Consider the following 14847-nt stretch of genomic DNA (forward strand, 5'->3'; position numbering starts at 1 on the left):
ATTACGTTTCCAAAGCTAAATTTACGAGTGTTTTACCAAGACAGAGATCAGTGCCCAAGAAAAGGAAGGCTGGCAGAGCTGCCAAGCCCTGTAAGAAACTGCAAATGAGCAAACAAGATTATTGTTACATTTTTCAAATGTCACGAAGCTGGAAAATAGATTATTTAAATGACTTAGAAAAAGGTAAAGTAATGGAGATCTTTATCTGAGCAAAGCCAACATGAAAAATCCGCCTTAAGTCAGGGTGTATTGTTCGCAGTCTCTTTTGAATATTATATCACAGGACACACATTGTTCTATTCTTTATCAAATTCCGTTCATTTTTTTAAATGAGAAAAGTGAAACAAACCTAAAGCTCAAGCAAAAAAATTACAGCAGTTGTACACATTTATTGGCCAGTGGGATATGGCAGAATGAGCCCTTCCAGAGCAAAACACATGAGCTGGGCCAGAGCATGGGTGCCATGTACCGAGCCATGCTGGACAACACCACATCCCAAAGGCACATACTGCTGACACAGAATTTACATATATCACTTACACACCACTCCCTAAATCACCCTCACTGGAAGGAAGCAGCACCACTGTTACTCAAACTCTAGGCAGTAAATGGCAAAACACTTCATGTGCATCTCAATGGAGTTATTTTTCAACGCAAATATTTTTCATTTATTTCATCACAGCAAAAGAATGACTTCAAGTTTTTTTTAGGGATGCATGCCAGGGTCCTGACCACTGTCAGGTGTGGACAACCTAAGGTGCTATATTTGCTTGCAGACCTCCTCTCCTCTCTTCTCCACGGCTGGCCCATGTTTGTCCCATAGCTCAGCTCTCATGGGAACAACCTCACCACTGCTGTCAGGCTCTTTTTGGAAAGTCTTCCCACACTGTGCAGGAATCCTTGTCCTCAAGGGAGAAGGAGTCTGCCATGTGAGGGTATTTTGGCTCTACACCTGCAGGCTTATAGCCATTGCTAGTAAAAAGCTTTGCAGCCTCTCATTTGCACAGAAATCACCATAAGAAACACCTGTGCAGCCCTTAGCAGATGGCCCTTCATCATCCTCTCCCCGCAATAGTCTCACAAGAACTGTTCAAAATGCAATTTCTGCATTGCAAGTGTTTCTCCCAGTTGCACGCAGGTACCCAGGGACAACGGGACGCTGCTCTCTTGAGGGCACGCAGCCCTGGAGAAAATGCAGGGCAGTTGGGGCTGGACTTCAGCTGCCTACCCCAGCGCGGCGCAGCCCATCCTCCCCTCAGCAATGGCAACAGAAGAGAGAAATTCAACACTAAGAAATGCTAAACCCCAGCCAAAACCAAAAGCCAACAGAGCAGGCAGCCAGCAGGGTCGTGTAAGTATGCGATACGTGGCAGCATGCTGCGTTTTATTAAACAGCAAGCACCTCACAACAGAAGAGCAGTCTCCAAAACGTTAATTTTCCTGCAGTTGATTAACTGTCCAGCATCCAGACTCACATTACCTCTGAGACTGAGCATGCGTGGGAAGGAAACTGGCAACAAGCGCGGGGACCGAGTGCCAGTGTGTGATTGTGAAGTGCTCTCACAACACGTTTGGGATTATTGGGAGATGCCAAATACTCCCCCCTGCCCTCCTCAGTTTTTCACTTTGTTTTCGGTGGATGGGGATTAGGATAAGAGGAAGCCTGTGCCTGTTTGTGTTTCAGTCAGACGCTCCTGCCCTTATTCTTTCAGGCAGGCTGACAGATACAGACATACCGCCTACCCCCTAAACGCTTGCATGCGAGGCTCTCAGGAGCCTCCTGGCTGCAAACACCTCTTTTTAATAGAAGCGATACCTCTTGAAAGCTGGCTCACCATGCTTTTTAACACAGAAAGGCCCCTCTCAGACAACAGGATTGTTATTTTGTTGTTGTTCATTTGACTCTGCAAACAGGAAGGGGACCGAGCTGCCCTGTCTCCCAGAGCACGTGGCTGCCGCACACAAATGTCAGCCTGTTTCCGAAGGCCAGCATGGAGCAACAGAACGATCTCGTTCCCGTAAGTCAACAAACATGTTTAGAAAGGTCTGTGCTGTGGGAGGATTTCCTAATGTAATACAAGTCATCAGACTTAAAACACATGCCTAGTCTGGTGAAATTAATAAAGCGGCCAGGCTGTGTAGGAAAACAGATACAGGAAAACAAGAACTTTCTCCTGATGACTTCATCCCACAGGGGTCAACAGCCAATCAAGGGCAGCACTGGTTGGGAAGGGGAAGCTCTGGAGATTTCTTGGAGAACTTGAAAGGAAACTTGCAGAGTTTAATAACAAAAACAAAATTTTTCTTCTGAAAAAACCCTCCAAAACCAGAAAAAAGAACATCATTTTCCCAGCATTGTACCACAAGAGCATCACTCATGGGGAGAGTGTTGCAACCTGTATCATCAAGGAACGAGCATGGCCTAAGCCACTGAAGAGTTTGTTTCTTTTTTTACTGTGTGGACAACATAGGAACGTTAGGAATGTGTGGATAATATTGCCTCCCCCACATACCACATTCACCCATGTATTTTACTCAGATGCTGTTAGGGTAGATCAAGAAATGAGGTTAACATTTTTAAATAGGACACCATCACCAGCACCACCTCCCCACAAAAAACCCAACCCCAACCCCCAAACCAACCCCAAACCCCCAAGAAGTCACAAGTTTGAAGAAGCTACATTAAGGTTTATGAGAACAATGGAAATTTGCCCCTACCTGCAAAGTGGGCAGAGAGGGACGGACACCCCAGAAAGGGGGAGGCTGCCCCAGGCAGGCACCCAGACTGCATTCTCCTCACGCACGCTGCAGGGGGGGGGATACATTTAGAAAATTAAATGTTGGATCTTTTTTCCATGTTCTCAACATCACTATCAAAATGAAAGCTGATCCTGTTCTGTGGAAGCCTCTGAGTAATCTGGTGGAGCCCAAGAGGAAATCCTAGGGGATATTCACAGCTCCTGCCAGCACAGTCCTGGACCGGACAGACCCTGACCTACCCCAGTGCGGCTGTTCACAGGTATGCCATCGTCTGCTTCGACCCAGCAGGGCTTTAGAAAGTCACTGTTTTTAGTACGTACAGCTGAAGTATTTGTGCAGCACACCTGTTATAAAAGTTTTACCTCTCCTCTTTCCATTGCTTGGGGAGCACAAATATGTTTCTCATTTATCACCTGGAAGATCTTCCTCTCCACAACTTCAGGACCTCTAAAGATGAACAATCAGCTAGTCTTCCAATTTTAAACAAGTCAAAAAGTAGCACGTTGTAGAAACCTGCATTAAAATCCCACGTTCACAGATGCATGCAAAAATTACCTGTGGTTTAAAAACAAAACAACCCCAAACCAAAAAAACCCCACAGGACTCCTGCAAACAGCTTTTGCCAAAGCACTTAATTTACCTTAAGCTTTTGAGCAAACGACAGGAGATGCACTACATCTCCCATTTCCAGTACTATATTTGATTCAGTAGTAACCACTGAAAAGAGTAGGGATAAATATTCTCAGAACACCACCATCACCAACAACTTCCTATGACTTCTCAAAAAACAGCTTCCCTAAAGCTAAAGTTATTTAGAACACAATACAACATTCACAGAAATAAGAAGTTAGTCATTGGCTCCCTAACCTCATCTCAAGTCTTCTACCTGCCTTTCTGAAGTTACATAAATCATATGCTCAAATAAAAAAAATGAAGCAGGAATTACTGCAATTCCACAAACCATATAAAATACGGAGTTATTTAGTATTGAAATGTCTATGAAAACATTAACTTGTTTTCTTCTCTTTGGTTAAAAAGTAAGAGAGTAATAGCCGAAGTATGTTAGTGTTGTTCACTACAGAATTCAGAGGACAGAAGAAAGTTTAATAAGCACTAGGTAATTTTCCTCAGTTTTAACTAGTTGTAAGGCCTGTAAGCGTGTGATATTTTTATGTAATCTTGTAAAAGTATGTTTTAAATTCTTTAGTATGTGTAGCTATATTGACCTAATGAAGTTTATCATTTCAGCCAGAACGATGTTGTTTTGTGAGGCTATTACTCGGCGAGTTTCCAGACTTTTATGAAATACAGCTGCTTCACAATTCCTGACGCATCCAGACAGTGCCTCTGGGCACCTCAAAGCTCAGTGGCAGATTTTAAAATACAATTCACAGGTCACTGTCCTCAGACAAAGCTTCAGCTAGACAGAAGTGTATTGTGCTATGAACCCACTGAGTACAATTTTAACCTACTGTAGCTTTACATGCAAAGGAAGAAAAATCTTTCACTTTAATGATTAATCAATGACACTCACAGGGAGGTTTCTTTTATTGCTTCTGACCTAAATTTGAGCTGCAGCTGTCCTTATACTCCTCTTTGGCACCAGAAACTCTTTAGCCTCCCATATACCAGTCTAACAGCACGGCGGATATGCCCTTCTCATTGCACCATACCAGAGCAACTGTGACGTCCCAGCACACTTCTCTACAGCTGCATTAGGAGATTCCTGTCTGTTCAAGATGCCAGCCCCACAGCTACCTGAAGAAACATTTTTTATTTCCACAAGCTGATAGCAAAGCCTGAGAAGCAGAGAGGAAAATGCCGTAAATGGTTTCCCTTTAAACATATTCATTATACAGCAATACAATCACTCGATAACTCTTAAAAAACCCTCAATTTTTAAATTAATTTATTTGGGAATCTTTTAATTTGTGCTTCTTAGTTGTTACGGATATCGTAAAATGGTTTGGGTTGGAAGGCACCTTTAAAGTTCATCTAGTCCAACGCCGCTGCAACAAGCAGGGACATCTTCAACTAGATCAGGATATCATTTTAAAGCCCCTAAAAATAATAACCTAGTCAACACAAGCCCCAAAAGTGAAGATTTTCATGTAATAATCTGACCACTAGAACTGCCGTTCTAAAGAGATGGTAAAGTTTTCTAACTTTGGATAGGTTCAGTGAAAATGGGTTGCGAGAAAACGTAATGGGGTAGATAATGCGTGATGTAAAATAAGAACCTAGAAGTTTTCATAAAATTAATTTTCTACCAGCTCTGAAAAATCAAACTTGTAGCAGAAGAAAGGTATGTTCATTTTCCAGCACAATTAGACATTATTTTAAACACTTCTGATAGCAAGTACAGATGACAGCAATTATCTTAATGATGTGCGCTCAGAGATTTAAGTTTGATTTGTCCCAGAAACAACAGAAAGGTTTTGAAGTTTCCAAATGTTTTGCAGAGGTTTACAAAACACTGAAATGCCTTTCTCTGCTTGTGTGTGCATGCGCACGCACAAGTTGATGGAAAGCCACAGTTCTGATATTTTGCCTTGGAAAAAGTCGTAAAAGGTCAAAAGCGAGGAAAACCTCAAAACACCATTAGGAGTTTTGCTACATTTTTGTGGTGCCTTTGGCATCCCCTTTCTTAGCATTTGTTACTCTTCCCTCAGCCCTGGCTGCTGCAGTGCGCTCAGCTCTGCCAACCCCATCTCACCCGGCAAAGCCCATCTTTCGAAGCACTGAACACTATAAAAGTAGCATCCTCCCTACTTGCCAATCTCTCCATCTGCTACCACAGCAGGGGTGTTGGGAAATCTCTGCTTAGATGTCACACTGCCTGTTGCTGGAAATTTTTGCCATCTGCTATGGCCTTTACTCCCATGCCTCACAAAAATATCGGTGACTCTAAAAAGAAGTCAATTCCTTTATCAGATGTTTAAAAATATTGTTAATTTGAATCACGAATGCTTTTTGATTGCTTTTGTATTCACACAAACTTAACAAATCAGCACAGATTAAGAAATAAAGATGCAAGGTCAGATTTGTATGGATATTAAATAGCTAAACACATTCAACAGTCTACCCCAAACACATATCTTACAAAAACCTTTTTTTTAAACTATGATTTGGATGACTTTTGACCTGTGTAAATAATGCATGATTCTCTCCCAAAGCCAAGCCCTAAATTCATCATATGACTTATCGCACTGGAATGCGATTTAAAACTGTGCAGTATCACACATGGAAACACACGACCTCTTCCCATGCAGCACCCAGAGCTGGAGACCGAGCATGCAGCAGTGGAGGGGACCCTCCTCAGGGTGCCTCTATTTGATTTAACGTAAGTATTTACACCCACATCTGACAAACCAAGCCCTGGATGATGCTAGATATGAAATTCAAAATATGCCTGGCTATAAAGAAACATTTTAATACAAGGAAAACCAAGCATTTAGAGACTAAAGCATCTTCTACAATCCTTCTATGGTCCAAATACAGGCATCGATGCTCAGCCAGACACTAAAGGCTTTTAGGACAACCCAGCACACAGACAAGCACAGCAGACCCAAGCCCCTGCTACGATGCACCCCATCATACATACAACAAGACAGCAAAGAGAGGCAACTCGCCGCCTGGTCACAGCTGCACCACAGGCAGATTTGCAAGCATTTTTTTCTTCTATAGGATTTTAAGAACGGACCTTTGTGTGTGCTCCCGGTGCGCCGCTCCTCCTGCCGTGCCTCACCTCTCTGCTCGCCAGGGCTAGTGTTCCTCATTTCAGGGTAACTCTGAAAGCATCTGCTTCATGCACGCTGCCTACTACCCCAAACCACAGCGCTGAGGAGCCCCGTCTTGCCCCAATCTGGCCAGCACCGAGAGAAGGAAGGGCTCTGGGGGCAGCTCATCACCAGCAACGACCCCCACCTGAACCTGGGGTGGCTCACCAGTAGCCCCTCCAGGTGTACCAAAAAACCCCCATCACTCCCAAATGGCTCCCCGCAGCTGGGACATCCTTCCCTTTGAGTGTTAAACCAGCACAATCAGCCTGGGTGCCCTGGCCTGCAGGTGCTGAGGTGAGGTGAGGGGGGGGGGAGAGGTGGTTGAAGGTGACACCACAACGAGCGGCGCCATCTTCTGTGTCAGAGCAGGCCGGGGCTGCTCCCAAACCCGCCCTGGGGAGAGGGAGCTTGGGTGAGCCAAGGGGAGAGTTGGGGCAGCACTGGGGGGCAGCAGGGCTGAGCAGGCTCTGTGAGGAGAGGCTGGGGTTGCCTCGGGTGGGACACGGCCAGTTCCAGCAGCCCCTCTAAGCCCCCTCAGCCCCACCGGTACCCCCTTGGGGGGAGGGAGGCGAGAGGTGGGAAAAGGCCGCCCGGCTGCCCCGAGCGGGGAGAGGCAGAGGAGGGGGGAACGGAGGAGGAAGGCTGAGGTGGGGAAAAAGAATAGCAATAGGGTTAATTTGGTTTCATTTCTCGCTATCCAAACCTATTCTAATTGTCAAGATATTAAATTAATTTGCCTCAAGTTGGGTCTGTTTCACTTGTGACAGGGATGTCCTGGCCCTTACCTCCACCCACGAGCTTTTTCATCTTTCCCTGCTGAGGTGGGGGAGTGAGGGAGCAGCCAGGTGGGCACCTGACCCCTGCCCACAGCTGACCCACCGCCACAGGGGCTCAGGGTGCATCTCAGCTGCTTCGTACCTATTGCAGTAATAAAACCTGCACATAGCAGTGTGCTGCGAGATACCCAGCTTGGGACTGCGACCCAGACAGGTTATGGGAAAGCACTGAAAAGGGCCAGCAGTGAGAGCAAAGGTAAATCGGCTGACAAGGAGTACCCCAGGGATGCTGGGGGGAGAGCGCCTCTGGCACCTAGGCAAGTAAATAGCAAAGCTGCCCTCAGAACTGGCTGAATGTCTTCTAAAAAAACAGCTTCCCTTTTCACTGCTGTCTGCTCTGGGGCCCTAATCCTCACCGAGCACCCACTGCCGACTCCTCAGGCACAGCATAGCAGGGGCAGCAGGCAGGACAGCACTGACACACACTGGAGTGCTACCACCCCCCCAGTGCAACAAAGCATTGGAAATTTTCTAGATTTTGCTTCTACTAAAAAAACCCCCTTTTATTTCAGATTTGAAATAAGGGGGGCGGGGGGGGGGGGTGGGGGGGCAGGAACCAACCAAAACCAAAGCCCACCAAAAGCAGGAAACTATATTCCAGTTTTCAGTCAAACTTGATGTTTGGAATAGTTGAGGGCTGGAAGGAAGCACACTGAAGCATCCAGGCTCCTCCTCCACTCAAAGCAGGATAAAGTATCCATGTGACAGTGTCAAGCTAGAGTATTGCTGCTGCAGTAATGATGTGTCTGTATCTGGGGCTCCCACTGGAGGAGGGATGCTGAAGAACTCAATGGCAGCCCATGGAAAGGGTGGGGAATAGGTTACAGAGAGCCAAAAGCCTTCAGTAAAAGATACGTGGAACTCCATCTAGCTAACTCACAGGAACAAAAATCAAAGCATGACTTGATTGCAGCTTAAGTGACTTCCTTGTGGAAACTGGAGGTATGGTTTCATTTAATTTATATGACAAATGTTAAGAAGGGCTGGAAGTAGATTCTGATCTTATCTAGATTTAAAGTAAGGGTAGACTTACTGCTTAGAAGGGAAACTTCCCATTCAAACTCCTGCTAGAGATTGGCAAATCATTGAAAATGAAGAGAGTGGATTTTATTGTTGTTGTTAACTGAAAACTTTCAAACACTTTCTCAGTAGCGGTATGAAGCCACATTTATAAAAAATAGGCTCAGTACTTAATGATAAGATATTAAAAACATTCATGAAACATTCTCTCTCTCCAGAGCAGTGATTTGGTAATGTTTCTTAAAAGGTGCATCATACTTCCCAAGCAGACACTCCCTTTGCCCATTTTCACTTGAGATAAAGCTCCTGAAAATGCACAGTGCACTGCACAGTTGTTTTCCTCCTCTAATCATTACCACTCCAGATAATGAGCAATGGCAAAGGTTTGCAATATTTTTTGTTCTTTCAAGACCTGTTGCAGCAACTCTTCCCCAAGTCATATATGGAGACTGTCATCCACAGTTTTCCTAATAGCTGTTCATGTTTATCTTAGACCATCCAACTCCCCACTCTGTTTATAACACGGCAATATTACAACTTGCAAATAAGAAGAGAATTGTGGTGGAAGAGTTCTTCATTAGGATACTACATAATCGAAGTTGTGAATGCTGCAAAAGGAAAATAAGCCATTAAGCAAGTATTTGCCACTATTGGTTTCAGTTACGGGTCCCCACGGAGTAAAACTCACTTCTATGAAGACTTGAGTAGCCACCAGGAGATAGACCATAACATTTGTTTTGACCTAACAGGGGGCAGTCCACTTTATTTAAGAGGAAGTGAAAGAACTCTACTTTCACAGAAGCAGCTTAGCAACAGACAGCTTTTATGGGAAAAGGAAGACCTGAGAATTTATACTATCTTGGAGTTCTGCTTTTTCATGCTTGAGCATGAAATGCAGGCATAAATTGGTTCCCTTGGGTACACAAATTTAGAGCCTGTTCATCATGAAGCACAAGCTTCTTATCTCTGAGTAGGTGAACATGTAGCGATTAGACATTTCTTACAACATATTACCAGGTCTAGAAGTCTGGAGAATTTGTTTTCAAAAAACGTAGGCACGATCACAGCATGCACAGAGGAAGGAAGTATTGCTCTACCGTGGATTTCTTTTCTGTGCTTAAACACAGAACAATGTCACTAGATTCAAGTGAAAGGAAAACCTGACCTGGTGGAGTTAGAGGTCAAGCAAGAAAGTTTTTAACATATTTTTTATATTTCTGCACACCTCCCATGTTGAATAGCACACCAGAATGTTTATCAGAAAATGATTTGCCTTCAGGAACCATAAAGAACTTGATTTGTCTCCTGTCAAATTTTGTGAGCTTGGAAAATCTCAATTAGATAAAAAAATGCTTTAAGATGAAACACTGCCGGTTATCTGGTTTTGGGAAGGGAGGTGGAAGGGACACAGTCTCAGTGATTCTTTGCTGTAAACATTCTGGGTTTTTCTGTATACACACAAATTCTGAAATGTCTATAAAATTTCACTTAAACCCCAAACAGACCAAAGATACAAAGCCTCGCCAATATTCAATTTCTAGTATAGCCTTGAAAAGACAATGCACTTGCATATAGTATTTGATTTAATGCCCATTTTATCATGGATGGTATAATCACAAAAAAATGAACACTTGAAAGGGATTTGACAAACAGAACCAGATGTAAAACATCTTGAAGCTTACAAATTCATCACATAATGATTAAGCAGAAAGAGGACTTGAAAATACTGGGTTTCAAAGTTTTCAGCAAACCAACACATGTGTTCAGTCCAGAAATTCTCTTGTACCACCTGACATGTTTACACAGTGAGAAGATGCACTAGGAACTAGATTGTAAGTGATTCTGTTTTCAGGGTTTCATTATCTTGTCTCTGCAGCAGCTCCAGGGCAGAGAATAATCACATATTAATATGCAGCTGAAGAACATGGATGCATTGGTCTCAGCAGAAACATTACAGACAGATGGGAAGCAAGGAAGAAATGGGCTGCTGTACTCCAATCATTAATGGTAAAGAAGTGGGCAGACATTAAAGAATCCTTCTGTCTATGAATAATTATGTATTTATTATTGGTTGCAGGAAGTGCCCTGTGGAGTAACTTTGCATAATCATTTTTAAACTGTAATGAGAACATCATGCAAAAGGACAGATGCTCCTTTCTATGAATGTATAAAAAAAATGAACCAAACAAGTAAATGAATGTTTTCTTTACTTATTCTTCATGAACAACAAACAATCTGAAGAAATTATGCCCTCATGTAAACTGACCTTGTAATCACAATGTACTGTTTATGTTGTGCTTACATTTTCATTCCTCACACTGGCCAATGATGACCATTAGCATCTGTACCTTCACTGCCGTAGTTTTTAAGTCCAACACAAAAAGCAAAGGAAACACAAGTCTGCCTGAAAATTTAAAATGCTTCTAAACTTCCCAGTAGTATTTGTTTGAAACTTGACTGCTCACCAGAAAAGAACAGAATCTAGAGCCAAGTATGGGAGAGCCAAGATCTAGGAGAGGTGAGCAGACGCCACCAGCAGCCAAGAAAGGCAGCAGTGCCAGAAGTGTTATTTCCAGTCTTCAGTCATGACGTTTAAATCCCTTCAAAAAAATCCTTCAAAGCTATCATCCACACTAGCGGTTCTGGATACTCTCCACATTAATCACTCCTAGGAAAAGACGTGAACATTGTGCTTGTGCAAGCAAAAAGTTCATGAAACTGCATGTAAAATTTAAAAATTAGCCCCTTCTAGCATTTGGAGTCCAAAAGTATAATGGAAAGAAAGCACTGAGTCAACAGTGGAGCATCTGCAACCACTTTAAGTGAGATGGAAGATAAACCAGTGCTGGAGGCATGCTCAGGAGGAGCCTTCCTACGTGACAGATGCCTTCAGCATTCCAGCTTGCTGGCTATTGTCACCATTTGGTGCAAGGAGAAACACTGCTGGGACAAAGATAATTTTAATATAGCTACACAAAAATATCTCTCGACCCACAGGGATTAGTTAGCTAGTTGTCTCCTATCCAGTTTCCAAGCAAGATTCAAATCTGTCAGCAATTTAGCCTCACTTACCATGTTAACTTTGTTTGTACCGATTTCTAGATGCTGGACTACATAAAAAATATCTTTCAGTACCAGAAGAATCAGCATTTTTAGTACTGAACTGTCATTGCTAAGCATCCAAGGCTGCCTTCAAACTATTTCAGAGTAAGAATCTTTTTGGTACCATGAAATAGCAACTTCACACTGAGGTGAGCTTCAGCATAAAAACAGAGGCTTACCCTTGAGAAACCAAAAAAACCAAACAAACCTCTTCCGTGGCGTGGGGAAAGACTCCTGCTAGAGGAAAAGGTTTTGAGCATTTTGTTGTATCTGAATTTTAATTTACTTTTGCTTTAAAATGGATTCATTCTTGGGTTCCATCTTTCTTTTCCCTTAGTACAGCAATATTTACTGTCTACTGAAGGTCTCTTACGTTACCCTTTGCCAAAAAAAATCTTACATCTTTTCCACTTCTCTTCTATATGGTTCATATACAGCCTGAGATTGCATTTTCCATGGATGGTTTTAATTTTGGGAGCCATAACCTAGTGCCACGTACCTTTCAGGCCTCTTGAAGTCTTCTGTCCTTCATAGATGACAAACTGTGATTTTTATCATAGCAAAAAAGTGTAACAACATCCGTATCAATTCACGGTCCTAGGGTTATTGCATTAGCGGCACCATTATTTCTTAAAACAGTCATCACCCATTGTTAGAAGTGACAAATTTTTACTTCATTATGTAATTGGTTCTTTTTCTCATATTATGTTTTGCTTTTTCCATCTGTTAGTTTCCATGAAGTTGCAACACAGTTTTGGCACAAACTAGGTGATTTCCATCACAACATGTTAATCTTCCTTCATATTTTCGTCAAACATCTGGAATCATTCTGCATTTCTCAGGAGAGCAAATATTGCCCAAATCTTACTCCTTAGATGAGTGGAGAAACTTGACACTAGATGATGCTCTGACTAGCATGTAAGGTCCTGCATCTTCATAACCAAGTATCTTCATTTCCCAACATAATTCATATTTACTCTGATTCAATTCAATGTCAAAAGAATTTCATAGAATACTTCTTGTAATTATAGCTCAAGATATTCTAAAGAGTACTGGGAATAACAAAATAATACACTGTAAATATACTTGCATGTAATTTCAAGAATTTAAGAAAGTATTTTCTGGACTATTTAAAAAAAACCCCAAAACAAAACCAAAAAAACAACTTCAGAGTTTGCAACAATTTTTTTCCTTCAAGCCTGAAAATTAGCTTTTTGATGAGAAGTTACAAGTTAATTGTTTTTGCTTTTCCTTATTGTTGTTTTACTACTAAACCTTTTTACAGTAAGTAGTTTGTTAACATTTGAGTCTGTTCTTTGATAGTACACTTCAACGTGAGAGGAAAAAAATCATCTTAATTAACCATTAGCTCCTCCTAATAGCTGTGTCAATACTCAAAATTGGCAAATATGACTGTTCTCCTACTTTATTTTGATTTATAAAATTTGCTTTGTTGATTCATGAAATCATGTAAAATATTAAAATTAGTAACACTATAAAAAACCCAACTTCTGTAAGTCTGTAGCACAGGAAACAAAGATAAAATCCAAATTTTCCTTAATACAATAGCAAATCATCATCTGCAGAAAGCCTCTTGTAATTTCTGGATTTAGTTTTCAGATACAGAAATGCCCCAGACAGTATTTTAAGCCAGAAGAAAAATAAAGGAATTTTATACCAAAACCACAAATTTATTGTGTGCTTTTCAGGTTACAACATATTCCTCACTCACAACTACCCCTAATTCAAAATAAGAGCTCATTTATCTTTTAACCATTTCAAGCACTCCGTAAACACTTTCCCTAGCTGCCTACATGTCCTTACAGTTCTCTACTTTTCAGAGAAGTTGTCAAAAATATTGTAGACAATCATGCATATTGCAAAATTTTTTAGAAGTCCATTTGTTTTTCCATATTCTCAAATCCTCGAGAACTTTGCAGCAACTCCAAACAATGGCCAAACCTTTCTTCTGCTCAAGTGTCTGTGACAGAAAGCCAGCTGGTTCTTCAAGGATAAAAGGTAGCTCCAGCAGTGTCCAGACTTGTCTGGAACCAAATACTTCTTAGCTTACTTTGCAGTACAAGCACAAATTTCTGAGTATCTTTGCCTACCACACCTTTCCTGAGCAGCCTGCAACAGCACTCATATACCTTTTGTAACCATGTTTTCCAGGGCTTTGGAAAAGTAAGTCTCCCCCACCAAGCACGTGATTGGAGGGGGGTCAAACAGTAAGGACAGATATCTCACTTTTAACCTTTACACAGCTTGAAGAATGTTTTCTCTTGCATATTGGCAACATTTCTTAGTAGACACCTTCCTCTTCAGCCTGGAAATCACCAGTTTTGCTCTTCTGACTGATAGCAGAGAGAGGTGATGAGCACCTGGGTGGTGAAGCCTCTTTGTTCAGGGAGCAATCCTGTTCATGCTGTGCCGTGCCAGCTGCTGGGAACACTGCTCGCACCGCAAGGAGAGTGGCCATCTCCATCACCATCCTTACCACTCTACTGACTGAAGCCACATGGCAGTCCACTGGATGCAATATTCCCAAATAAACAGTCCACAAAGGAAACCATCTTGTTTCAGACTTCTGTCGTTCACTACTGCTCAAGCATCAGAAACGTGGTGCAATTTGCAAGTCCACCTGCCTCTGCAATTTCCACTTAGTTTATGCCAACACCTTGTGGGTTGGTACTCGGCACCATACCCTCCAGTTGCCCTCAACAGAAGAGTCTGTTGATCTGTTCCCTTCCCACATCTGCAATTGTCAGTAGGTATTCAGAAAAATAACTCAGATTTTTAAAAGGTCAGTGAGCCAGGAATACTGTAATTTAAGTGGAGACCTGTGTGTATAAAATAGTTAACAAGGAAAACACATTAGGCTGAATGATGAAATGCCTGAATGCACTGAGTGAGGTAAGTAGTATTAAAATTGTACCACTACCTGTCAAGCAGACAGACAAGACTGATGTAACATTATGTACGTATTACCTCAGTGTGAAAGCTATGCCTCTTGCTAGATTCTGACTGGTCGCATGGCCAGCATCCCAAATAACGAAACCCTATTGGTTTTTTCCCACTTCTACACTGGAAGTGATAGTATAAAGACCATCATGAAAGAACACATACAACTGTCCTGCTAACCAGACCAAAACTATATATAGAGTCATTAAAATGGGAAGACCAAAGAAAGAATAAAACTCATGTAAGCCGAACTATTAAAACCTGCTATGAATTGAACCTGAGATAATTTAACTGCCTTCATATTACTTTTTAAGGAGAGGTATCTCAAAAAAGCATTCTCATCTAAAAGCCAAACACACTGTATGTGATATAAAAACATAGTAAAA

At 42.1% G+C, this 14847-nt stretch overlaps 1 protein-coding gene across 1 annotated transcript in view; it reads right to left on the bottom strand.

The window, feature by feature from the left end:
- PHYHIPL (phytanoyl-CoA 2-hydroxylase interacting protein like) overlaps positions 1–12015 on the bottom strand; it is a 140598-nt gene extending 128583 nt beyond the window's left edge. Inside the window, exon 1 of the mRNA XM_075025528.1 lies at positions 12000–12015. The gene's annotated coding sequence lies outside the window, so the exon portion shown is untranslated. The remainder of the gene's footprint in view (positions 1–11999) is intronic.
- Between the last annotated feature and the right edge of the window lie 2832 nt (positions 12016–14847).

The sequence above is a fragment of the Buteo buteo genome, chromosome 4 (genome assembly GCF_964188355.1).
Source record: "Buteo buteo chromosome 4, bButBut1.hap1.1, whole genome shotgun sequence".
NCBI lineage: Eukaryota > Metazoa > Chordata > Aves > Accipitriformes > Accipitridae > Buteo > Buteo buteo.